Source organism: Falco biarmicus, chromosome 1 (genome assembly GCF_023638135.1).
Source record: "Falco biarmicus isolate bFalBia1 chromosome 1, bFalBia1.pri, whole genome shotgun sequence".
Classification (NCBI taxonomy): domain Eukaryota; kingdom Metazoa; phylum Chordata; class Aves; order Falconiformes; family Falconidae; genus Falco; species Falco biarmicus.
This window is the reverse complement of record NC_079288.1, coordinates 50,684,036-50,708,978: the sequence shown is the minus strand read 5'-3', so window position 1 is coordinate 50,708,978 and position 24,943 is coordinate 50,684,036. Positions and strand designations below refer to the sequence as shown.

Below are 24,943 nucleotides of genomic sequence, written 5' to 3'. Positions count from 1 at the left end.
CTCTTCAGTCCCAGGTTCTGAAGCTTTATTTTTGAAGTTTGCTCAGAAACTGCATTATGAAACACACTGGGGTTTTTGCTTATCTTCTAGTAGGGACATCATATTCAAGAGGAAGGGAAAAGTTTCACTGAATTCTTGCTGTGGCACAGAGGCTTTTTGGTTAAATCTTTTGCTAATGGGGAAATCTTTGATGACTACCCTACTGCAGAAGGAGGCTAACCTGAAACAATGTTGAAATGTTGACCCAAACTCTGTGTTCTCCTAGGTAAAATTACTGTAATTGATTTCATTGGTACTACTCTGGGATGTACTTTACCGATATCGGAACTTAAAGTGCAAGAAATGTATACATATTTTGTTTCAATGCAGAACAGTTGGTGTTTGTCAGTTTAATCACTGTACAATTAGAATCTGATTGCTTTCTGAAGCTGTTTGGGATGCTTTATGTATAAAAAGGGATACTAGAAAAGGAGGTAGTGCTTAACATTGATTTTCTTCAACAGCATTTCTGTGACTTCATAGCTGTTTTTCACACTTAATGGCTACCCAGTTATACTAAGAAGACGTATAACAACATTGTTAAAACAAATAAATCACAACTCCCCAGCTCTGTCTCAAGATGTTGATATTTAATCATTCCTAGTTTTGCTGGTTGTTTTTAAGTCCTAATGAGCTTTGCTTGCGTTGAGTGTTTGTTCTCCCTGTGTGCTGAAGACACATTGCTGATCTGTAAAATGTAGCTTCTCAAGTGGCCTATGCAAAATACACTTTCCACAAACCACCAGCAGAGTATTATTATTGTAGGATGTGCTGGAGAGGAGCTTTAATTTTAGCATCATGAAATAATTGTTTAGGTATACCCTTGAGCAACCAGCTGCAACTGAAAAAATGAATCTTTTGAAGACGCTGTGGTAATGAAGCTTTTACGTGTGTATTCGGTAACTTTAAAATTTATCTTACAATACAGTCTTTAAAGATCTAATAACTTATCTCCTCATTTAAAAAACAGACTCATAAACCTCTGAGAGTTATCTGATTCTATGGGTGATTCTAGTGAGTAAGTAGACTACAATATGATACTGGATAAAAATGCATGGACTGATATTTCGCTGCTTTGGAAATGTCATAGTGTCTTCAGTGAATGCAAGAGAACATTAAAAATCTGGAGCTTGATCAATTTATGAAGGACTATAAATTATGACGGCAGATGAGGGGGACTTAACTAAGGCAGTCTTTCAGTTCTATTCCCTGTGAAGGTCATGACATGAGGCAAAAACTTCAAAAACTCATAGTAAGTGAAATACTTTTCTTCTGAAAACAGCTTAGAAACTTCAGCATAAAGTTTTGCTATTCATGAATGGCAAGACGGAAGATTTATTTTGCTGTGATTAAAGAAGTAAGGGTAGGTGTCATCCCAGGAGCAGTTCAAAAAAGTATTATGCCTGAGGGCAACATCTCACTTACCTGCTTCTCCTCTTCTTCCCCTTATTTTAAGGCTGTAACATTATCAGTCTGGTTTCCCTTTCAAAACTGTCAGCTGCACAGCAAAGTGTGTTTTAAGATGGGAACTAAAGTCTTTTTACTGGAGTCATGGTATATGCATTTTGGAATTTCATACCAAGGATCTTTGAGGGTGGGATAGAACAGATAAGGAAGTTGCTGTATCCTCTATTACTTGGTGGATAGGTAGGGAGAGACACAGTCCAACTGTTAGTTGCTGGGATGGGTAAAATGCAAGAGAACCTGCTGGCCTCCAAGGGTCATGTTCAGCTTGGAATGGCCATTGGCCAAATGTGGAGTTGGAGGTTTAATTGTGGAGAAATAAAACAGGAAGGCTATCTTTGAGAAACCAGAATTCTTCCAGTTCCAGAGGACAAAAGTATGTGAAAAGTTTATTTTAAGAAAATAAGGAATTTTGATTAATTTATTTGAAAAAAGAGATTAATTTCTGTGCATGTTCAGTATGTCTAATGATTTTTATGTCCATTTCTGCTAGCGTTTTGTGTTATGTTTCCATACATTTCCTTTATCAGTTTGTGTCCCTTACCGGAGGCACAGTGGCTGTCAGGCCAGGGAATATTTCTCTTGCATTTGGTCAGTTTGGAGTAAGGTGAGACCAGGGAGCCAGTGTCTCCTGACATTTTGGACACGGACATGTTTACTGCTAATAAATTTGAATTCTTGTAACATCATTTCAGAACTGACATATCAATTACTGGCTGTAAACCTTCAGAATCTGACTTGCTGTGCTGGCTGTAAATATGCAGCTATGGTGATAAAAATTGGGGAGCAGCAGAGCTGATATAGTCTCTGTCAAAGGTGGAAGCTGCACAGCCCTGCCCCCCCACCCTTGGCTTCTCCTGTTCCCAGCTTACAGTGATGCAGTCTTACTCCCTTCTGCTTTGACTCTTACTAGACCTGTTGTTAAACTGACTTGCTTTGTGAACTGAACAAGGAGTACAAAATAAATGTGCTAGGGGTGTGGGGCAAGGGATAGGACTTTGTTCTGTTGAGAACTATGAACTGTTCTTCTGGCTTACCTAATCTTCTGGAGCTATACATTTAGTAAAAACCCTGTCAGGAACTCTCTAAACTGTTTTGTCCTAGAAGCTTAGAACTGAGATTAAGATGAATTGCTAATCTTTGAGTATTAAAATTCATAGCCTTGCAAAGCTTTATTGTCTCTTAAATCTTAAAACTGTGGGACTGGATTCTGTTTTCCTTTCATTGGTGTAAAGCTATGTTAATTTTACTGAAAGTCAATGTAGCATGCAGCTGGAAAGAAAAATTCAGACTGTTTAATGAGACACAACTGAAGAAATCCAGTGAGACAAACAAAGATGAATGAACAGGTGGGAAGCAACTACAGTCAAAGAGAATAATATGCTGCATTTTGAGAAATATAAACAAGTAGGAGGATAATAATAAAGTGCTTGCACAGAGTAAGCCAATTGCCTAGAGCTGGGTGCCCAACAATGGTTAATTTGGGAGATGAAGCTATTGTCCCATTGCATTGCTTTCGTAAAAGAAACGAGAAAAACTGGTCTGGCATTTCTGAAAGGCACAGCAGCAGCTGAATCATGAATCAGTATCATGAGTGACTGTTCAGAACTTCTCACTTTTCCTGAAACTGGAAGGGAGGGGAAGCCAAACAAAAAAATAACCCAGCAGACCCGGAGCAGAGTTACCAATGCTCATTTATGATTGCTTTGGTTTTTCTCTTATAATGGATTTTTTTTATTTGTTTTCTGCGTTATTCGTTATTATCTTACAAACATGTACTCCAGAAAATCACCTGAACTGATATAGGGCAGTATATTGTCTGTCTGTGTCTTCTAAAGTGCAAACTGGGGAGGTCATGTAAGTGTATCTGTTCAACATTTTTTTTAAAAGCATGTGTTCTTCTTCTTCCAGAATGTATTGACTAGCATGTTACTAGTAATAAGACAGCTGAGCTTGTACATGCTCTGTCAGTGTGTTTCCTTTACCACATTGCCATTAGCTTCCAAAAAAGTCCTTAAACGTTCTTGAAACAATATTGCCTTTGAATCTAACTGAGACGAGCCCAGTGCTGGATACTTCTGGAAGAGGACACAGCCCCCTAAACCCCTTCTCCTATCAAACTACAGCACTTACGGATAGTGTGATGTTTCATTTACATCTTTTTTTTTTTTTTTTTTTTTAAAAAAACCTATATGGTATACTCTTTCTCTTGAGCCTCCTAATAAAGAGTATTGTAGTAGCTTACAAAAACTGAGTATCTCATGAGGCACGATGTAAAATAATAGACTTAAAATTATCTATGGGGGAGTAGCTGGAACAACTGATCTGTGAGTGGGATTCCCACTTAACTATGTTGGGGTGAGATGATGCTGCAATTTTCCTTTCTGTCAGCATGCTCACAGCCTGAGCAGAGTGCAAAGATAGGATATAATTTGTGCAGGTGACAACTTCTGTGCCTCCAAATTGTTGGTCAGGTGGATGTTTAGCATTTTATACAGAGTAGCCCAATCTGTGATCTCCCCATCACCCCCTCCCTAAAGATCAGTATGCACATTTCACATATCCTAGACTGTTTAAGCAAGCATCAGTTACAGAGGTTTTGAAAGGCCTCTTTTGTGAGTCAGGAGAATGGTGGTTAGGTAAACACATATCTGTTGTGGTTAAATTTTTCATTTACCACAAGTTTGACTCTGCATCCTTCCCCGACCCTGACCCCTACATAGTTAATAGTGGGAGGGTGTTCACAGAAGAATAATCTGTTCCTGGGGATGTGCTGTGTTTTTCTGTTGACATGTAGATAATTATTTTCTTGCTCATACAGTTAGTTTATACTAAGAGTACAAGAAGCTTTAAAGAGTACTTTGGAGTGTCACTATTTTTAATCTATCACCATTCTATTGCCATTGATCTATCACCATCTATCTTCATGATGCATAGCATGGAGACATGATAAAAAGATTGAAAATATATCTTGGGCATATAGACAGCAGAAATCTTGTTTCAATATGAGAAATATAACCTCTGACTTGCTGTGCTTATATTAACATCACTGTGTATTTCTTTTTTTTCTTTTTATTTTGTTCTTTATATGTTATGGTAACAAAAATCACAGCGCATCCCATCTGTATCTGAGATTCAAGGACTTGTGCACTTTTCAATAAACTATGTATATAATTCTGACTTGTGGATGATGGAAAATGAAAGGTGAAATGAAATGGCTACAGAGGTTTTAGAATTGAATAATTCCCCAACCAAGTTATGCAGTTACTTCAAGTGAAAAATTAACAACCTACTGTGCCTGGCATTTTAATAATGCATAGTAAGGTGGCCCCATGTCTGGGTTTTTTCTTGTTTGTTTTTTATTCTGCGTTGGGTTTTTTTTAATGTTTTGGCATCTAAAGAATCAAGGAAATAAATGGCTTAAGGTTTATTTAATGCATATGTAATTGTTCGGTATTTTTTAATAGCAAGATATCTGCATCTGAAACTGTCATTTTTATGTTCAAGGTGTAGATATCAAGGGCTTCGTATGCTTTAGGTATGGCACTTGTGGGGTTTGAACATGAATTTAGAAAGACCTGTTTGGTAAATCTGCCTCTCTATTAGGTACTCAGCAGCTTGATTCTTAACAGCAACATGTACTGGCTTGTATATGTATGTATTGGTACGTATGTGCATGGGTGGTGTTAGGGTTTTAACACTGCTGTACAGTACAGAAGAGGCCTATTAGTATTTTAATCAATGCAAATCATATAAATGTATCTTTTAACTTCCATTTCTGTTTTTCTTTATTTCTTCTTATTCCTTTTTGTCTGGGGAAAAAAAGAAGAGCTCAGTTTTGTTTCCTTCAGTTCTGCTCCCTTCAGTTCTGCTATTTCCATCTCCCCGCCCCCTTATTCTGTTCTGATAAACCAAATGCTGCTCTGTAAGAATGATACTGGAACTGGAGGGAGACATGACAGACTCCAGTCTAAGTGGCCCTTGCCTATCTGCATCTGTCCTTTTTCTCTGCACAGTTAACGCTCCTTTATACCATACTGTGATGGCTTGACCCTGGCTGGATGCCAGGTGCCCACCAAAGCTGCTCTGTCACTCATGTCCTCAGCTGGACAGGGGAGAGAAAATACAACAAAAGGCTCGTGGGTTGAGGTAAGGGCAGGGAGAGATCCCTCAGCAATTGCTAATCATGGACAAAAGAGACTGACTTGGGGAAATTAGTTTAATTTATTACCAATCAAATCAGAGTGGGGTAATGCAAAATAAAACCAAATCTTAAAAACACCTTCCCCCCACCCCCCCTTCTTTCTGGGCCTAATTGTATTCCCGATTTTCTCTACCTCCTCCCCGCAAGTGCACAGGGGAATGGGGGTTGCAGTCAGTTCGTGGCACGCTCTCTCTGCTGCTCCTTCCTCCTCAGGGGGAGGCTCCTCACGCTTTTCCCCTGCTCCAGCGTGGGAGTCCCTCCCATGGGAGACAGTCCTCCATGAAGTTGTCCAACATGGGTCCCTCTCATGGGCTGCAGTTCGTCATGAACTGTTCCAGCGTGGGTCCTCCCGCAGGGTGCAGCCCTTCAGGAACAGACTGCTCCAGCGTGGGTCCCTGGTGGGGTCCCGAGTCCTGCCAGCAAACCTGCTTCAGGGCGGGCTCCTCTGTCTGTGGGGCCACAGGCCCTGCCAGGGGCTTGCTGTAGCACAGACTTCCCCCACGAGGTCACAGCCTCCTTCAGGCACCCACCTGCTCTGGCGTGGGTTCCTCCACGGGCTGCAGGTGGGGATCTGCTCCACCATTAACCTCCACGGGCTGCAGTGGGGAATCTGCTGCAGCAGATGTCTTTGGGGGCACAGCCTGCCTCACTGTGGGCTTCACTATGGGCTGCAGGGGAATGTCTGCCCCGGCACCTGGAGCAGCCCCTGCCCCTCCTTCCTCACTGACCTTAGTGTCTGCAGAGTTGTTCCTCTCACATGTTCTCCCTTCTCTCTTTGGCTGCAATTTGTTGTGCAGGGTTCCCCCCCAGCCCCTTCTTAAATACGTTGACAGAGAGACATAGTGCCACTGTGACCGATGGGATCCACCTTGGCCAGTGGTGGGTCCATTTTGGAGCTGGCTGGCATTGGCACCATCGGACATGGGGGAACCTTCTAGCAGCTTCTCCTAGAGCCACCCCTGTAGCCTGCCCCCCCCTCCCCCCCACCCCGGCTAGCAAAACCTTGCCAGGCAAACCCAATGCACATATGGAAGGCCTGGATTTGATTCTTCTTTTCCAGACTTCTTGCTCTTTTTGGGGCTTAGTCCTGCCGAGTGCTGAGTTGGCCTTGGTCCAGCAAGGCATTTAAACTCATTCATTTCTTCAAGCATGGAGGTTCTACATCAGTTTGGTGAGCATGTGGTTGCTTTTTCTTTGTTGGCTTGTCAGGTTGTGGAGCTTCAAAGCAGTTAATGTTAGAGTGTGTCCCTTGAAAAATGGGGTTGGAAGGGGGAACCTGGGAAGAAGGGCAGTAGTAACAAATAATAATAAAAAATGAACCTTTTATAGTCTTTCTATTCTGCTGTAAGAAAGGGGAGCCAAGTTGCCGTTAAACTGAACAGGGCACATCACACTGAGACCAAGGCTCCTATCAGAATAACGTATGAGAAAGTAACAAAACACACCACAGAATCCTTGCATATGTTAAAACTAAAAACATTGTAAGATATTCTATTTATGTAGTCATTGATACTTCAGTGTTAACAAAACACCCATGAGATACTGAATGTAGCACTGGAAATTGGTTGTGCTGCTGTTGCCTTTAATGCCAATTATGTCCTTGTCAGCTAGCCTACTTGCTGCTTGTTAACCTTTATATGTGGAACTGCAGTAGAGCTGCCATTCAGTTCCTGTACCTGCTTTAGTCTGACTTTTAAATTTAACTGAGACAGAGAAATGCTGTGTCTTGCCTTTTTGTTCTTATTCTCTGGATACTTTCTGAGCTATCCAAACGTGCTGTAGTTAGCACATGTGCACATGCATGCATGAACTGTAGTAGAGGACTACCCAGTAAATGCACTGCAGGCTTAAATTGGCCTTACTGACACAGAACATGTTTGGTCATCCAGAAATTAAAATTGGGTACACATATGACTTTTTAGCTATCCAGCTTAATTAACCTGTGGATGTGCATGATAGATCTATTTACAGCCTGGATGCACAAATATTTATAGCGGGTCAGATACTGGGTATATAGAGAGTAAAAAAAAATACTCTGATTTGAATCATCTGTTATACAATTAAAATAATTTTTCTGTAAAGTCATGTTTTTAAGGTAAGCAGTACTGAAATTTCATACTTTGCTTTTCTTCTGAACCTGCTGTTCTGTGTACTGCTTAACAGAGTTCTTGCAGTAGTTACATTTGATCACTGGGAAAGCCTGAAGGAAATCTTGCTAATCGTGCAGTATGCTTTATGCCTGCTTAGATAATTTCATAGTTTATACTGTGCAAAGATTTTTAAATCCATATTGACCATACATGTGTAATGTCAACTCACCATTATATGTCACCAGATTATCTGGACTGTCGACTAACCATGCTGTAGATCCAAAAATAGTTCCAGATATGTTTGAGATGGCATGGCGTGCCACAGCACTACAGAAAATCTGGCTTTAATGTTTCCAGAGTCAGCGTGTCTCTGGTAATGCTGCAACCAGTTTTGCCTGACACAAACCCAAAATTAATAAACGGTTGCTATGCAGAGCAATCTTGGACATGATTTCTTGGAATGGGAAGTACTGGAAGGCTCAGCACTGAGGCATCTGTTCTACCTGAAGTCAGCTCAGCTTCATCTGCAGTCATTATTAGTTCTCATTCTGCTGTATGTAAGCTGATATTATGTGAACCTTGCTTAATATAAGATTTTGAGAAGATTTGTTATAGCATAATACAGCACCATGCAAAAATGTGAACTTCGTTTGGGAATGGTAGCACATCTGATATAGATGTTGGAGTTGTTGCACTCCTGTTGGAGCAAGGTGTTTTGCGTTGCTCCTACTTGAATTGTTCTGCAGGAGACAGTTTGGATCCAGTAGTAGTGCTGCTGAGCCAAATCTAATGAAATTAAGCCAGTATTGCTGTGGACTGTTGTTACTTTTTGGGTTCACCTACTTTTTGGGCTCACCTACTGTTGGCTTGAAAACAAAATACAGGTTTTGTGTTTAGAATTAATTGTGATTTATGTAGCAGGACTGACTTTTCTAGTTCTTTCAGTTATAAACTTGAAAGGTAGAAGTTGCAGGAGAAAATTCAACCAAAGTGGAATTTAAGGTTAGTGTTTGGATACCTCTCTTAATTGCTTGGTGTTTCTTATCTAGAATTGTCAAAGGCTTATCTCAGCCACTTTAGCAGGGTGCTCAATTGTCATAGAAACATTTCAAGTATTAGTAGTGCACTTTTAAAATTATTCCAATGAATTGAGCAGATATCCCCACTGGCTCCATTACAAATGTGCTTTAAGATGCTGAATACTTGAAGTTGACTTCCTATTCCCAGTTTGCGCTTTATCAGCAATGTGGTTTGTAGCGTGTAAATGTCATTGATACCTCTGCCTGGGATTTGGAGGCTTTGCATAATTCTATTCCTTGCTGCTAATTAGTCTACTAGTCAGTTGCTTCTCATCTGATCAATTTATATTTCAACAGTCCAATCAGCAGTATTCATCTTTCACAGACTAAGACATTTCTCTAGCTGACATGCCGTTAAACTCATGATCTCAAGTGCGATACTGAGTGGAGACTCCATGTAAGAGGTTTGCTACCTAAATACTTTGGATGATGACCTGACTTCTGTAAGCAGTGAACTTTTTTTGGCATTCCTCACCACGTCTCTGCTCTCCAGTACCAGTATTTGAGGCACTCCTCTCTAGTCTGAATATTGGGAAGTTGCCTGTATGGTCATGGTGAAGTATTGCTTTTTATGGATGCTTTTGCCTTTCTGTAGTTGTACCGTAGATAGCTTTCAGAACTCTGTTTTGATCTGACATTACATTTCTATAGTACTGCTTCAGAGGAAAGAACAGAACACAGAGGTAACAATACCCAATTCCTGCATTGTTTCCACAGTACAGAACTGCCAGCTCATGCTTCCCCCGCTGCCCGCCCCCCCCCCCCCAATTTTTCTTTTATTTTTAGTTTCTCTTACTTCAAATAGTTCAACTTCCTCGATACCTCTTGTCTGATTATGGCAATCTTGCAAGTTAAGCTCCTACAATAAATCTGGGATAGCACAAAGCTTGGCTGAAATTACTAGTAATAGTAATACTGATGTTCTATTTAGCATTGGGAGATGCTTTAGTTAATTCAAAGTGCCAAATCTTATGTTCTCAGCTGTAAGAATTGTCAGAATGTCGGGGAAAATGTAAGCACAGATTGGTCCAATAAGATATGCCACTAGCTACAGTTCTATCTCCTCCTTGGATACAAGAAGTCACTAAATAACTGCATGAATTGTTTATATTGTGTACTGAAAACAAAAACGTGTATTTTTGGAAGTGTTTCCAATGGCAGATTCCAGTAGGAGAGAGGATCTTTGAGGTGACAAGCAGAGTGAAGCTGATTGTCAACAGCATGTTTCAAAATAATGATTTTAATTAGTGTCGTCATCTAAAGATAATGGACTGAAAAATTTGTGGGGTTTTGTGGTGGTGGGTTTTTTTGAATCCTCTATCTGATAAAGAGGAAGTCTTAGTATTACTTTGGTTTGAGTACCTTTGTGTTATCTCATAAATAAGATTCAGCTGGTGAATGGAGGGAAAGTGAGACTATGCAGATGGAGCATTTAGGGAGGATTTCATTCATGTGACAGTGAGGTATGCAATGTCACTCATTGTTTGAATGAGTTAAAAATAATAAATAATGCATGTCCTATTGCCTTACAGTATGGAATATATTTTGAGGATCTAAAATACTTAGTAGAGAGTGGAAAGTAATCTCGATTTTTATCAATAGGTTCCATGAGGCTGCTTTCTAAAACTGCTTTCACACCATGGTGCTGTTCTCCATACTTTACTGATGTTCTTTTGTGGAGGATCAGGTCAGTTCTTGATTAATTCTTAATTAAAATAACTTGCTGAAGAAAAGCAGACTCTTGTTATTCAAGCATTAATCTCTCTGGAGAACAGCATGGCCCAAACACTTCAATAGTTTGAAAAGCTTGTCTCTCAAGATCAAATTCGACTTGAGTCTGTCTAATGTTTTGAGGTTGGGTTTGATTATTGCCTGTACTATAAAAATGTCTGTACGTAAGAATTGGTGGCATTTCCATGGAAGTGAATAATAATATAACCATAAGCATGGAGCAGGTGTAAGTAGAAAGACTTACTTTGCATAAAATTTTAATAGAAGAAATTTTTTCAAACTTTGGCTTGCATTGAAATTCTGTATATTGAGCCTATGAAGAACTAAAAAGATCAGAGAGAACAGGAGTTAGTTAGAGCTGGGCTGGGTTAGTTTTGTGCCTGGATCTTTGTGCTATGACTCTTCAGTTTCCTCTTGGCTCTTTTGAGTTCAAAGAGAGACGTGAAAAAACATGATTTGTGCCCAACAAAAGAAGGGGCTACAGCTGCCAAAAATTAGGAAGAAATCCATCTGGTTGCAAGAGCTGACCTGAGCTGTCCCTTTGTTTTCTTGGCCTGTCATTGTTTCTTCTATTCCACACGATGAGGGGAAAATAGCCATAGTGCAGGAAGTGCTTGAGGTGTCCAAACTGCTTTATTTCAGATTGAGAATGGTGATTTACACAAACCACTCAGATACCTGCCATCATCTACCACTTGGAGGATGTGGCAGGCCATTGCCCAGAATATTGCACCTCTCTTCTAACTGTAAATACGTTGACTGTTGAAGAACAGTCAGTATTGAAGAACTATGGATTTCGGAGAGGGTGTCATAGTTACTTCTGAATAAAACATAGTTATTTCATGTGCACTAGTTCTTATAATCCCACAGTGTAGAATACTGTCTTGGGAACGTAAGATGCATATTAAATGATCCCAAAAATGTAATGCAGGCAGTAGTTAGTATCTCTGTTTTAGCCGCGGCGGGTCAGCCTGATGTCCCATAAGTGGGATTGTAGTTTGTGCTGCTTTCCACAGGTGTGGGGATGTGGACATGGTTTTTTTTTAATGCAACTTTTCAAAGTGTGTTGTTCTACTACAGGCTGTAGCCTTCCTCTATGCTGCTTTGCTTTTTTTTTTTTTTTTTTTTTTTTTAATACTGATGCTGTTGGTTTTTTTCATGGCAATAAATATAGCTGTCTAACAATCAGTTTTTCGGCACATACTCTGCTCTTAATGAATGTGATCATTTACACAATGTCACTGTAGTATTGGCATGCTAAATAATTTAGTGAGCTGTGGCAGGTAGATAGCTCTGTGGTGTCTGTGTTACTATGGCAATACATTTGCTTAATGTAAATATTAGTCATTCCGACCATATGAATCTTAGGGCTTCTGACATTATTAGCTATGTCTGAGAAGTGGGAATCTGCGTATCTGAAAGAAAAGTTGTTCTGGAAATATTGATAGTTTAAAGATTACTTTTCTTTTTCATAATTCCTTCTGCTTTCTGACTGAGCTACGTAATCTATTGATTGTAGTGAACAGAGCAGAACATTTCTCCCATTTCTTTATCATGCTTGTAATACAGCTCTATTATAAAGAAATGTATAACTGTATTCTGATCCTCCAAAAATTCAGCTGACTGAAATGAAAGGAAACAGGATCTCGAGGTCCATCAACTTTGCTGTTGGTCACAGTGTCAAGGCAGTTCTAGAAACACAAGAAATAAAATCAGACTTGGAAGAAAAATTCCCGGAGTATTAGATCTAGTTCTATGGCTTGAAAATAAAAGTAAGCATGAGAGGCTCTTCTGTTACCACCAGGCATAGAATTACTTAAGAAAACTCTAATTTGTCAGAAAATTAATGCATAAGCAATATGTTAATGAAGTTTGTTTCTTAAATGTTTACATAGATGTAGATTCTAGTCCATTTTTGTGGATGGTTTCCAGAGAAAAGGAACTACATTCTGCAAAGTCTTGTCTCAAAGGCCAGATTATTTCTGATTGTATGAACTATTTTTTGTCTGTTATGATCTGCCAGCACTTTTGAGGCAACAAATAAAGTGGTAAAAGAATTGGATCATTCACCTTTTCTAAGTATGATATGGCATCACAATTCATCAGTTGATAGTCTATATAAAACTTCAGTCACTTCAAATCACCAATACTGAATGTACGCCAGTACTACTTGTTAACATTTTATGTACTGTTTTGAACCTTTACTTGTCAAACTGCTAAACTTAAGACCAATGCTGAAAAGAAGATTTCGCTGGAATGTGCTTCCCCCCTGCCATATTTAGAATTGTCCCCAACCCTCCTGCCGAACACCTGTTATGCAGGAGTGAAAAGCACAGTAAGCAGTGAACGATGTCTTTAATTATTTGTAGGGTAGATGATACTGGAGGGGTTTGTGTGCTGCAGTCTGACATCAGTGCTCAGCACCTATCTGTGTCTGGGCCATAACTGTCAAAAAAGAAAGTAATAAAAAATACAGTAGTAGCCAAGCACAGACTTCCAAGTTCTTTGTATTTCACTGAGGAGTCTGCTGGAGTGGTATAAGCGTTCTTTATTTTTCCTGTCGCTGAGATGATAAAACTTTTGCTGTCAGTGCTTGCATGTAAGGTGAAGCTCCTTACTGGACAGGAATGCAAACTAGAGTTTTTAGTTGCCTTTCCATTGCACTGTTGCTCACAAATGCTAGTCTGAAATTCAAGTTAACCTAGGAAAATTAATTATTTACCACTTACATCTTTTCCTGACAAGGCTGCCTGTGGGAATACTGTGCTGCTGCTTCTCTCTCTTTCAAAAATATAGTATGCTTTAGATGTATCTGTTTTACAGATGCAGGGATGTATCGAAGCATTTAGATTCAGAATACCTACCAACTATTAGCATAGTTGAAAGAGTAATTGGAGCAGCTTCCCTGATTATTCTCTTAGTAAACAAACTGTACTCATAAAATGGCTTGGGAAAAGCCACATCTACTGTGATGTACTGAAAGAAAAAGACTGCAGAGCCACTTTCTCCTCTGTGGGAAGAACCTGTGTAGAGGGAGGAGCTCCTGTGGGGTCAGGCTGGCAGGATTTTCCCTTAGGGAAAGAGGCTTGATCGTTCAGCTTTCCAAAGTCCTGAGTATCCATTGGGAGGGATCCTCAGAGCACTCAGCAAACACTCCTTTCCCGGTTTGCTTTCAGGACCTGATGCATGCCATAGGAACCATGTGAAAAGCACAGGGGATTCTTTTGACATAAGTCATGCTGCCAGTAGCTGAAGCAGTCTGGTGGACCTCATCTGGCTTGGTGATTTTGTGGCATTAGAATTTACCACTGAAGCGGATTGCTGCTTTTTTTGTTTGTTTGTTTTGGTTTTTTGTGCCTGGCTACAGCATGGGCTTGCAGATACCAGTGTATGCCCATGGATTCCTACAACCAGAGATGCAGTGGAATGCTTCACATCAATCCATATACTGAATCTTCTGTTTTTGAGCTCCACTGCATTCCTTTGCTTCTGCTGCTGAAATATGGCATGTCTGTATTTTAAAGATGGGCTGAAGAAAGTGGAGTGGATTGTATTACAAGCAGAATGTTTAAATCTGGTGATAAATAGAAAGGAACAAAAGTGCATTCGAAAAAGTAGTTGCATTTAATGCTTCACACATGATTTGCTCAGCTAGTTTCTTTTATTGTGACACTGTAAATGCCTTTTTGCTTTTCCCCACAGAAGAAGAAATTCTAGTAGTTCTGCGGTGCCTTTTTTATGTGCATAATGAATGTTTGCTTTTGAGTATTACTTTACAAATAAGAAGTGGAGTTGTTTTATCCACAGTGGTTTTATCCCCCCTTTTTTTTTTATTATTATTCTTTTTGTATATTTTACTTTGAAAAGGTAATAATGGCTGCTGTGCAGTCTTGTACTTTCCATGGCTCTCCTCATGGAATAAGAGCTGGTGCTGCTCTTGTGTTGGGATGAGGAGCTCCCAGAGGAGCTGTGCACCCTAAGCTTGTGCTTACTGGAAATTCTTTTTGGACTGGCATGTGTGAGTCCTGACACTGGTCCGTGGGTAGCTGACACTTAATTATCCCCTCTTGCCTTCTTTCCATTGCTGTCACAGGCTAGATACCTTGCAAAGATGGAAATGGAAAGAATGTTTTTGCTCTTGTCCTCTTAGGTTATCCTTCAAAATGATCATTGCCCATTTAAGTGCTCATGTTACATAGACGTGACATGACAATGTAGAGGGTAGTGTAAGGCCTAAATTGTTTTTTTCACTATCCTTTTCAGTAAATGGTGGTGGGTGTTTTATAGTAACATGTAGTTTTGACAGAAGATGGTGAAAAAGGTGAGTAAACCCAAATATGGTCTCCAGGCTTTTGTTAATTTTGTCAGTACCTCAGTGCTTTTTCTGTTGGGGATTAGAGAGTATATGCCAAGTGTAGTGTAATATTATGTAGATACAAAAATACTTGTCAATCTTTACTGTTACTGCAGTAAGACAGACAGACACCATTGAAATCATAGTAACAAGCAATGTTTTACCTGCCTGTTGCACTGTTAGAACATGGCTTTGGGCTTTCAGAAGGGTCAGAAAAAAGGTGCAGAAGGCTAGTGCTTTCTCACAGCATGAGCTCGACAGTTTTATTTCCAGGTGCAGAACACTTAACTTCAGTGCTACAGTAATACTAAAGGATGCGATTCTAACATGCTGTTTAGTTATTATAGTTTAATGCCACTCAGCATTATAATTAGCTTTACTAGACATTAATAAGTGGGTTTAATATTCAAACCATGGTGTTGGAGTTAAGTGTGCCAATGAACCTTATCAGTGGAGGAAAAATGTAAATTTTAACTCATTTATCTCATTAGTCTTTAATAAGGCTGTGCTTCGCAAATCATGGCTGCATCATCTGCTGATTATAGCCTCTGATCTGCTAAGCAAAATAGCGCTCTAATAATAGCCATATATTGCGTACACCTCCCACTGGTGTTCTGAAGCACTTAATATATTTTTTTCTTCATTCAGAGGGCCTCGACTGTGTCTTACCTTCTCTGCACAATGCCAAAATGTAGAAATGAAAGTGAGATGAGAATTCATTACTTGCAGGCCTCGGGTTTGGAACTCTTTTGCCAAGTTAGAGTTTCTGATGGGGGCCAGAAGTCTAAATGTGTTGTCTGAGTGTGGTGCATAGAGTTTTCTGGGCAGTTAGAACAGGCAGGCTATCAGTTGAATAATGACAACTTGCTGCTTTAATAATAATCAGAGCTCTCCAAAAGTCTGTTGCTCTCATCTTAAGGAAGAAACGGAGCTGAGTGATTTCCTTTATGCTCATGTAAAAGGCAAGAGAATTGGAGAATGTTAAGTCTTCTAGTTTGAACTCTTGCATGTAGGTAGTTACCACTGTGGCTTGTGATGATGATTGTGTCCCAGCATGCTATTCAAAGCAAGTAAGAGGGAATTTAACACGTTTGAGGGAATTCTTCTGGGAAGTGCAGTCAATACTTTTTCCTAGCAAATTGCTCATACAGTCTTGTCTAAGTCCAAAGAAACTTGTTCAATCCATCTAGAAACTTTCAAGCTTTGATGGTTTCCCAATAAATGTTTGTAAGATTCAGTGATTGTGAGTAAACACAGTTGGTTCTGGTGTCTGAAGCAACAAAACTCCATCTTGCTTCTCTTTCTAGTGCAACTTCAGATATCTCTGAAACAGAGTATCATGAGAGAATCTGTTGTTTAAATGGTTGCTAGAGGTGCAAGGTTAATCTCTTTTCCTACCATCCTGTGTTAGGTTGATACTTAAACCCCTTTGTAGTGCTCTGAGGGATGTGAGATGGGACACCTGCTGTTGCACTGTATTTTAATAGCAGTAGCTACAGCCCTCGAGGGTCCGTAGAGCCCATTGGCTGCTTCTGGTGGTAGGTTTACTATGGTAGTAGTCATCCATCACAGTACTGTGTTTTATTTTTTTGCATTGATCTTATTGATGGTTGAGTTGGTAGATACACTGTCACAGGGAAAACTGAGGTTTTCCCCTTGTCAGAGAAAACCGCAGATCTTGGCTCCCAGTCCTGCCAAGTTAGATGATGGAGAGGCATTGCTACAACCACAGCTGTACACGCTGAATCTAGCAGACTCGAATTTTCAAGTGTTAGTGACTTTGGGGACTGGTTCTTTCCAATTAGGTTGATTGTTGTGGTGTGCATAATTGCAGGCGGATGCGCTTTGGTCCTGACACTCCTGAAGAGAGGTTTTCTACCATGCTTCGTTAATTTGTCATTAGTCATACATGTTTGCTGTACTGCTGACTTACTAATAACACCATTTATTTTCGGTTCGTTTTTCAGCACAGGTGATTGTGTGCAAATTCTCCCATAAAGTCAGTGAAGAGCCTCCTGAGACATTCTGTGATGCTCAGTACTGGAGGTTAATGTCCTTCAGAGTACGTGCCTGGGAACCGCAGGGATATCTGAACCCTGACTAGCAGAGAGACAATGTACTCTGAAACAGAGCTGTTATTGGAGTGCCCATGGCATGAATTACAATGCAAGTAAAGTGTTGTCCGTGGAGAGAGATGGACATGAAGATAAAACAGAGTACCGAGATGGCAATATATGTGCTGACAGTAGATATACTGTAATTTTTGTTTCAGCAGAGGGATAACTGGTAAATGGTGTAATAGCTTTGCATGTACCAAAGTACTTTCGTAACTGATACATCAAACCAAAAAATTGGTATATCTTTTCCAAGTCTCATAGCCTGTTTCCCCTTTTAATTGAGAGGTTGAAAAAAAGTTGTAAATTTGTAATTCAGCGTGAAGAACCATGTTCTCGGGAATAAAGTTGGAGGTGTTGCTTCCAAACGTACTGTGGTTACAGCTGACTAACATTCAAGGCCTGTGCATACAGACTTTCACATGCCTCTTTAAACTGTTCCTGCCTCCAGCTTGTGCTTCTCCTTTAGAGCGCTGTGGGGACTGGTATGTCGTGTGTGACTTTGCATAAGGCTCAGTTTCCAATTTTGGATAGCACATCTATTGCCAATTTGCAAGATTGTAAAGGTGAATTGGAAAACAGTAAGAGGAAATGGGAGAGGAAAGGTACTGGATTTCAGGCACGGGAGCTAAGAGTACACCCCAACTACTAAAAAAGAAGAAGTTATCGGTGTACTGTAACTTCAACAGCTCCAACAGCCTCAGGAGGAAGGACAGAAGCAGCAAGGCTGCTGAAGATGTACACAGACACTCACCACTTTTGGAGGTGTGCAGGCAGGAATAAGAACAAGCTATTGATGGGTGGAACCTGTGCTCTCCCACACCTGTAGGAGTCTCCTTAGGTGTTTCAGAATTAGATGGGAGAGGTTGTGGTTTGACTTCATCTGTGCCGAGAAGCATTTCTGCTAGAGCTGACATCCAACTGTCTTTTTTACTAAGCTTTTGGTATTGATCGTTCCAAATGTTTACAAAGTTTAAATAGTAATTTTATTTTTACTAGTTATTAATATTTACCCCACCTTTTAGTAGATACTGTTCTCCTGCAACATTTGTGAGATTCTGTGTTTTTCGGAGCGCTCCCTTTGTAAGATGTATAGTCTTCATTTGCAATTCAGAAAGGAGTATTATAAATGAATATGATTTACCTCCTTTTACCCTCCAGGGCATGAAAGTTGCTACTTTATCTTCATTCCTTCTTCAACTAGAAAGACAACTGTCTTTCACGTTTTCCCAAGGGTTCAAAGGCAAGACTGAAAAAAAATCATACAAATTTGTTATGAAAGTGTCAGATTACCTGGATTTTCTTTTTTTAAATTGTTCCCTTGATTATTTAGCAGTTTCTTTTTTTTTTTTTTTTTTTTTAGCTTGCTGGCAATGTGCCTGAGACAAGTGTTGTATGGACTATATGTGTTTCTTTTTTTACCAGTGCATTCGTATGTCTTACTATTGAGGCAAAGGTAGTCACAAGAATGGCAGATGCTGTAATGTCATTCGGTTTCCAGTTGCAGAAGACTAGGTGATGTAAATGTGTAACATGTTTTCATAGTATAGCAGACTTGTGTTAATAGATTAGAGATAAATAATTAATAGTTAATTTCTACTCTGTATAACGGACAACTTAACAGTTTACATAACAAAAAATGAATTTATTCCTAGGAAAGCCGGAGAAGCTTAAAGGGAAAAATATCTACCACCCGTATAAAATGCAATGAAACTAAACAGAAATGGAAATATAAATAACTTGGATTTTTCTTTGATTAGGCTTTTTATACACTAAAGATAAAAATGCCAACAATCCACTTTGGATTTTGCTGTTTGCTACCATATATGTACGAAGAGCAAAATATTCAGTGTACATATAGAGAACCATAACCTGTCAAAATCCACTCAAGTTGCAAATCTGTACTAATATTTTCAAATAAGGGTGTCACTGTAGGAGGAGAAGTTGGGTGGATCTATGCTCACAGATGGGGGAAGTGTTAGTTTATTGAGGTTCTTGACATTGCAACATGAATTAATATAAAATTAATCTTCAGCTTACGCTTGTCTGCTCTGATTGTGAATAGAAAGGGAGAGGGACAGCAGTGTTTCCATGCAGTTCCTATGAGACCAAATACCCGGGGTTTTGTGCATTATGGGAATGGGGAACTGGAGGGACAGGATAGGATTTTGTAAGGAGTGCTTCTTTGGCCTTTTTCCTTCTTCCTCATCCCTTTTCTTCAGTGAACAGTGTGCTATACTGATTTGTGGGTATTATCTTACACAGTAATGTTTATTCAGTGGTTTCCCCTAAATTTAGCAACTGATAGTCATAAAAGGAAATGAAAAAGGATTTTGCAAGTGCTTTTCTCTTTGCCAAGCCTGCAACATGATGTAGGACAAAGGGAGTTCACTAGCTTCTGGCACTTTCTCCAAGCTGAATTGCAGATGTCTGATGCAAACAGTGTTGGTTCACAGAGTGTTCTGTTCTTTCTGTTCTTTTTATTTTTTTAAAAAGAAGGAAAAAAAAGACCATGAAAGTACATTTACATTCAAAAGTGTCAATCCACTAAATACATTTTATCACAACCCCCAACTTAATGTCAGGTGATACATAGTACATAAGGTGAAATATGAAAATGACCTTTCAGGTTTTATTAGCTCATTAAGTTTACTAGGTTTGAGGATTGATTTGTGATGGGCTTCTGCCATCCTACAGTGCAATGGAACAGTTGTCCTGAAGCTGTGTAACAATATGCTTGTGCTCATTCTCTTTGTTCACTAGTTCATCACATAGCTAACAGGTTATCACTTCAGAGTATAGGAAATAATGTTGACTTGGTGGATAAGTGTCTTGGGGTGGTAATTCTCTCCAAAATGAGTAGTTTCAATTAACCGTGTACAGAAAGATAAATGACAGATTCAAGTCCATCTGGTTAATTATTATAGTCTATGTACTATAACGAGCATATTGAGAAGTCTAAGAGGGTTTTACTGTGTGATAGGTCACTACCTAAATTTAGACAGAGTTATAAACCCCCCCTTCCCCCCTCCCCATCCCTTCCCCCCAAAAAAAAGAACTTTGTATTGTGAATGAAGCCCTGGGAGGAGAAATAAATAAGCTTCTGGAGTGTTATGTTAACAATTACACAATATTCATTCTATACCTAACAGTTTTGATTTTATGGCATATTCTGTCCTTTTCTAGACTTCTTAATTTGAAAGAGACAGATAAGGAGAAGTAACGTGCATGTGGACGAGAGAGGAATTCCATCTGCAAAGCGGAAGTTCTTTCTCAGTGAAAACTTGGTGACAATCCTCCAGGGAAACTGGTTGGTTGGTTGGTTTATTGATTTATTGATCAAGTAATCAGGATAATCTTAATGGTGTTTTACTACTGATTATTGTGCTTGAACTACATTTAGAACCTGCAAATTCATCTAAGAGTTTGGAAATAAAATGTTTATGGCTTCTTTATCATGAATTGTGGAATGTTTAGAATATATGTGTATTTGCATTTTATTGTGGATTACTGCTGAAAGCATACACATCTTCTTTAATGACAGTTTGTATTGACTTAATATTATTCTTGGAAATCTTAGGCTTACTATAATAAGTAATTTGACATATTATACTAATGACTTAAAAAACTCTCTTACATATTATTGCTATAGCCATAAAATACATAGCTTAATGTTGTTTTCTGTAATCTACATATGATAATTACAGGTATATTGATAACTTTTTTCTAGACTGACTTTCTCTCAGGAAGGTAGTATTTCCTATTCTCTATGCTAGTGTTCTGAAAATAGTTTTAAATCTTCAGAGTAGAGAGTCTTCTAGTCTTTTTCTGGTCTCATTCATCTTCCTGTCAGGAAGGTTTTCTAGATAGGCAACTTAATAATTTCCTATGAATTTATTTTAGACTTCTAGCTATAGACACTGTTCTACCTTTCTCAAAAAACCCAACAACTTAAAAGAAGAAAAGTTCCATTCACTTCAGCATCACAACTTCAAGGCACATGGTTTTCCTAAATTATGAGCATGTTGGAGCCAAGTTTGTGTCATGTAGATGTCAGAATTATCTTGGAAAGCAAAATCCATGTTGCAGATTGCATGGATCATTTTGATTTCTTTCTTCCTGTAGCATAACCAGAACATGAAGTAGGTTTTGTTAAATGTCTGTTTTCTGATGTGTTGCTTACTCCCACTCTTGGATAGTGATGAATTTTGAAATAAACCTTGTACAAATTCTCAGTAGAGATGGGGGGGTTGGCAGCAACTATTTTCCCCCAATAAATCAGTTCAATTATGACAAAACAAAATTACTACTGTAGACACAGCAGCTGAGATGTGCAATTCACCTATAAATCAAGGAATGGAAGGTAGCTGTCATTCAGTTGTGTGTGCTGTGCCCTTTGGGGTTGTTGTCTTTCTCTTTGAAACTTTTTATGAAAACATACTCTAAGTACAAAGTCCTAAACGGAGTTTTGTTTTGCTTGTACTGCCTGTCTCACACGGTGCAACACCAAATGCTTTGGTCGGTGGGTCTCAAACATTTTATTGACTTGGTTTTCCATGGAAATGTGCTTTTCTTGGGTCAGCAATTTTGGTGGTGATTTGGGACGAACCAGCAAAGTTAAAGCCTTTTGATTTATTTCAGTTCAATGACATCTGCCTTCTTCAGTATATAGATATAAATGAACTTTTCTGAGCTGCTTTTTTTGATATTTTTTTTCAGTTTAGTTTGAGGTGTTAATATCCTTTTTGCAGCAGTTGTCTGGTAGTAGCAGAGAAGATACCTCAGTCATACTGTGCCAGAGTGCTACTAAGAATAGAGAGGTACCTATCTTGGATTTGAAGAACTTTTAGCTGCTATTGTGTCCTTAAGTTTTTAAACAACTTAATCTGTGTGTTGAACCACTAATTGTTACTGAATTATTACATTTCTGTAGTAGGCCAAAAGTGAGATCAAATACAGCAGAGAAACAGGTTTATTATATTTCTTATCTTTCTCTAAAAGGAATAAGTCATACCACTAGAATTGCAACCTTATTTTTTCCCTCCCTAGCTTCAGATTTATGACCTAGGGATATGAACATGTAGTTCATTCTTCCTGGGTCTTTGCGAGAGTCACTTCAGTGGCTGCATGCTCTTGTGCTCCAGTGACATTGCCTGTGTCCAAATGCATGTGGTAGGTGAACATGCCCGTGGTGTATCAGGTAAATGGGGCCCTCCTTGAGGAGGTCAAGGTCTCTGTCAAGTATTCTGCTTTGTTTAATTACTGTTTTCTTGAGCAATCGCTGCCACTTCTCTAGGTTTGGTAATATGTCCTTTGATTAATTGTCTATGCTGGTTAGCTGTATACCTTTCTTCTAGACCCACTGTGTATAATTTTAGCCTAACGCATCAATGCATTTTGGACCATACTGCCTAACTGGCCTTTCTGTTCTTTCTTTTTGGCTGACCCATGCAGCAGAAGTGTCTGAAGGCTTGAGATTTGGCTTAGCCTGTATGCATGTGCATAGGCTGCTAGTGCGAGTTGATCCCATTGCTTGCCCTTGAAGCATGCGCACTTATGCCTTTGCAGTGCTGCTGACCTGGAGCTGTCAGGCGGGCCTCTTGCCTGTCATTGTTGCTGCACTTACTGGAGGGAAACTGCCCATCCGCGTGTCTGAAGAACCATGCATTTATTTAATGTGGTGGCCTGGATCCCATAATGTGTAATACCATAGGATTACATAGATCACATGAAGAAGGTAGTGGTACCCCAGTTAGCTGTCTGAGCTCATGCAGTGAGCATGTGAGTAGTGTAGCTCCCTGGAGATTTGGGACAAGGTGAATGGTGTTTTTTAACTGCAGCAGGCCATAGATAGGACAGTAGGATTTTTGTCTTGTTATAAAACTTACTGTGTGTAGTTTCTCTCATGAGATAGATCTTGTTAGGCAGTCTCTGTAGGGAGAAGTCACAAGACGTTCTTACTTTCATGTTAGCAAGTTGGATTAAATTGTGCTTGATGAGAACAGATTGGTACTTTAACTATATTGCTTTACAATTTGTGGGGACTCGTTCTCTGCTAGGCTTTTAGGCAGATAGCTTTATCAGTGTGAAACATATCTTCTCCCACCTACTCACGGGAGGCATAGTGTCTTTGCAGATCCTGGGTAGAAAAGATAGCTTGAAGAAAGATGACTAAATGTGAAAGGTTTGCTCAAGGTAGACAAAGGACAGGGCAACTGGTGGACTGCAGCATTGAAACATAAAAGAACAAACAAAGGAGGAGGGTAATTGTTCATGCAGTTTAAACTGTTCCTCTAGTAATACACTGCAGCTTTCTTGCTTCTGACAGTGAGTAGTACCTAAACAAAAAGAGGATCCTCTGATGCAGTGGCTTTTAACAGCTGATGTTTTCTCAGTTGCCTACCACAGACCTACTGCTCTCCAGAGAGCAAGCTGTAATCCTTCTGCGTTCTGGTGGTGAATGTATAGGATCATTAAGGGTGGGGATGTGGCTGTTCTTCATGTGCTTTGCTTTTGTAGCAAAACTTAACACAAGTGAGATGAATCCTTTGCTTTGAAAAGACTCATGTCTTCCTTTGAAATCGCTGCTGTTAATAAAATTTAAACCCTCTCCCCGATCATAGTCCCTAAAGAAAAGCTGACAAATTTATGCAGAAGGCTTTCTTTTCAACCAAAAATAAACAAACGCTCAACAAGGTCCCTTTTAAGCTGGAACTAAGTTTTGAGGCATGCTAAAATTTGCCACTCATTTTTCTCCTGCCCTCTCTCACCCACTTATCAGACACTGCAGAGATGTGATTACATAGCTATGCAAAAGACCATATAATTGCCCTCTGCTTCTTTGCAGTTATCTAATTTCAAGGCTCTTTATGCTACACTGATCAATGAAAATTTTTTGATATATGGAGTTTCTTTCACTGCCATTGAACCTTCTTATCAGTCTCTCAGTTTTCTCTTCTGTGCCTGGACTGACAGGGTGGAAAGCTTTGGCCAGTAGAGAAAAAGCAGACAGTACCTTACAACAGAGGTACACTTGTGATCAAGAACTGCTGGAGAGCACAGCATCTTAGTATTTCAACAGAAGACAACCTTGATACTCAAACTGCAGAACCTTGCAGTGTATTTTGTGTCTACCCTTACTGCGTTAGGCAGTGTATCTTTTGTCTGTATGTTGTGCATTGCCTGGGAAGCCCCGGTTCTGCAGACTTCTGTGCTATTTTTTTTTAATTCAAAAGTGAAACTTTCGAAGAGAGACACTCCAGTGGGAGTGGACTTCACAAGGGATTCTCCTCTATGTTGTTCTTCCAGTGTACTTTGCAGTAAAATAAGTACTTCTGTGCACTGGGGAGTTCAGCCCTGTAATCAGCTGTGTAAAAAGGGTTGATGATTTACAGACTTCAGAAGAAAAACTGAAAGCAGATATCCTGCATGAGTGCAATTGACTGGGTCTCAATCTTATGATTAATCTACAGCTACCCAGCACAGTTGTGGACTGCTGCATGTTTTTGAAGTGAAAATAGGCCGTGTTGCGCTGAAGTTTTCTGCTCTTTTCCTCCCATCCTCTTCATTTACCAGAGACTGCACAGATCTGTTACAGACCTATGCATATGACTGTGTAACTGTCTCTGCTGCTGCCTACGGAGAGACAAGTGCTTATTAACATGTTTGTATATGCAACATGGACCAGATTTGCAGAGAAAAAACCTCCAACCAACTAACCAAGCCTACATTGAAAGCAATTTAATATGAGATCAACAAAGTTTATGTAGGTGCAAATTAGTTGCCGAGTTTCAAAAGCTGTTGTGTGGTTATACAGAGAATATAGGAAGATCTTAGGGGGGATAGTGACTTGGCTCTTTGAATCTCCA

General features: G+C 39.5%; 1 protein-coding gene across 8 annotated transcripts in view; it reads left to right on the top strand.

Moving 5' to 3' along the window:
• The window catches only part of FHIP1A (FHF complex subunit HOOK interacting protein 1A), a 96,136-nt gene that overhangs the window by 21,006 nt on the left and 50,187 nt on the right, over positions 1-24,943 (top strand). For 5 of the 8 annotated variants that reach the window (XR_008821488.1, XR_008821485.1, XR_008821486.1 and 2 more), the window contains one exon: positions 20,262-20,385. The exons of 2 other annotated variants lie outside the window; for them this stretch is intronic. The gene's annotated coding sequence lies outside the window, so the exon portion shown is untranslated. Of the gene's footprint in view, positions 1-10,492; positions 10,564-20,261; positions 20,386-24,943 lie in introns of those variants that run through there. One more of the 8 variants, XM_056336438.1, reaches the window with a different exon arrangement.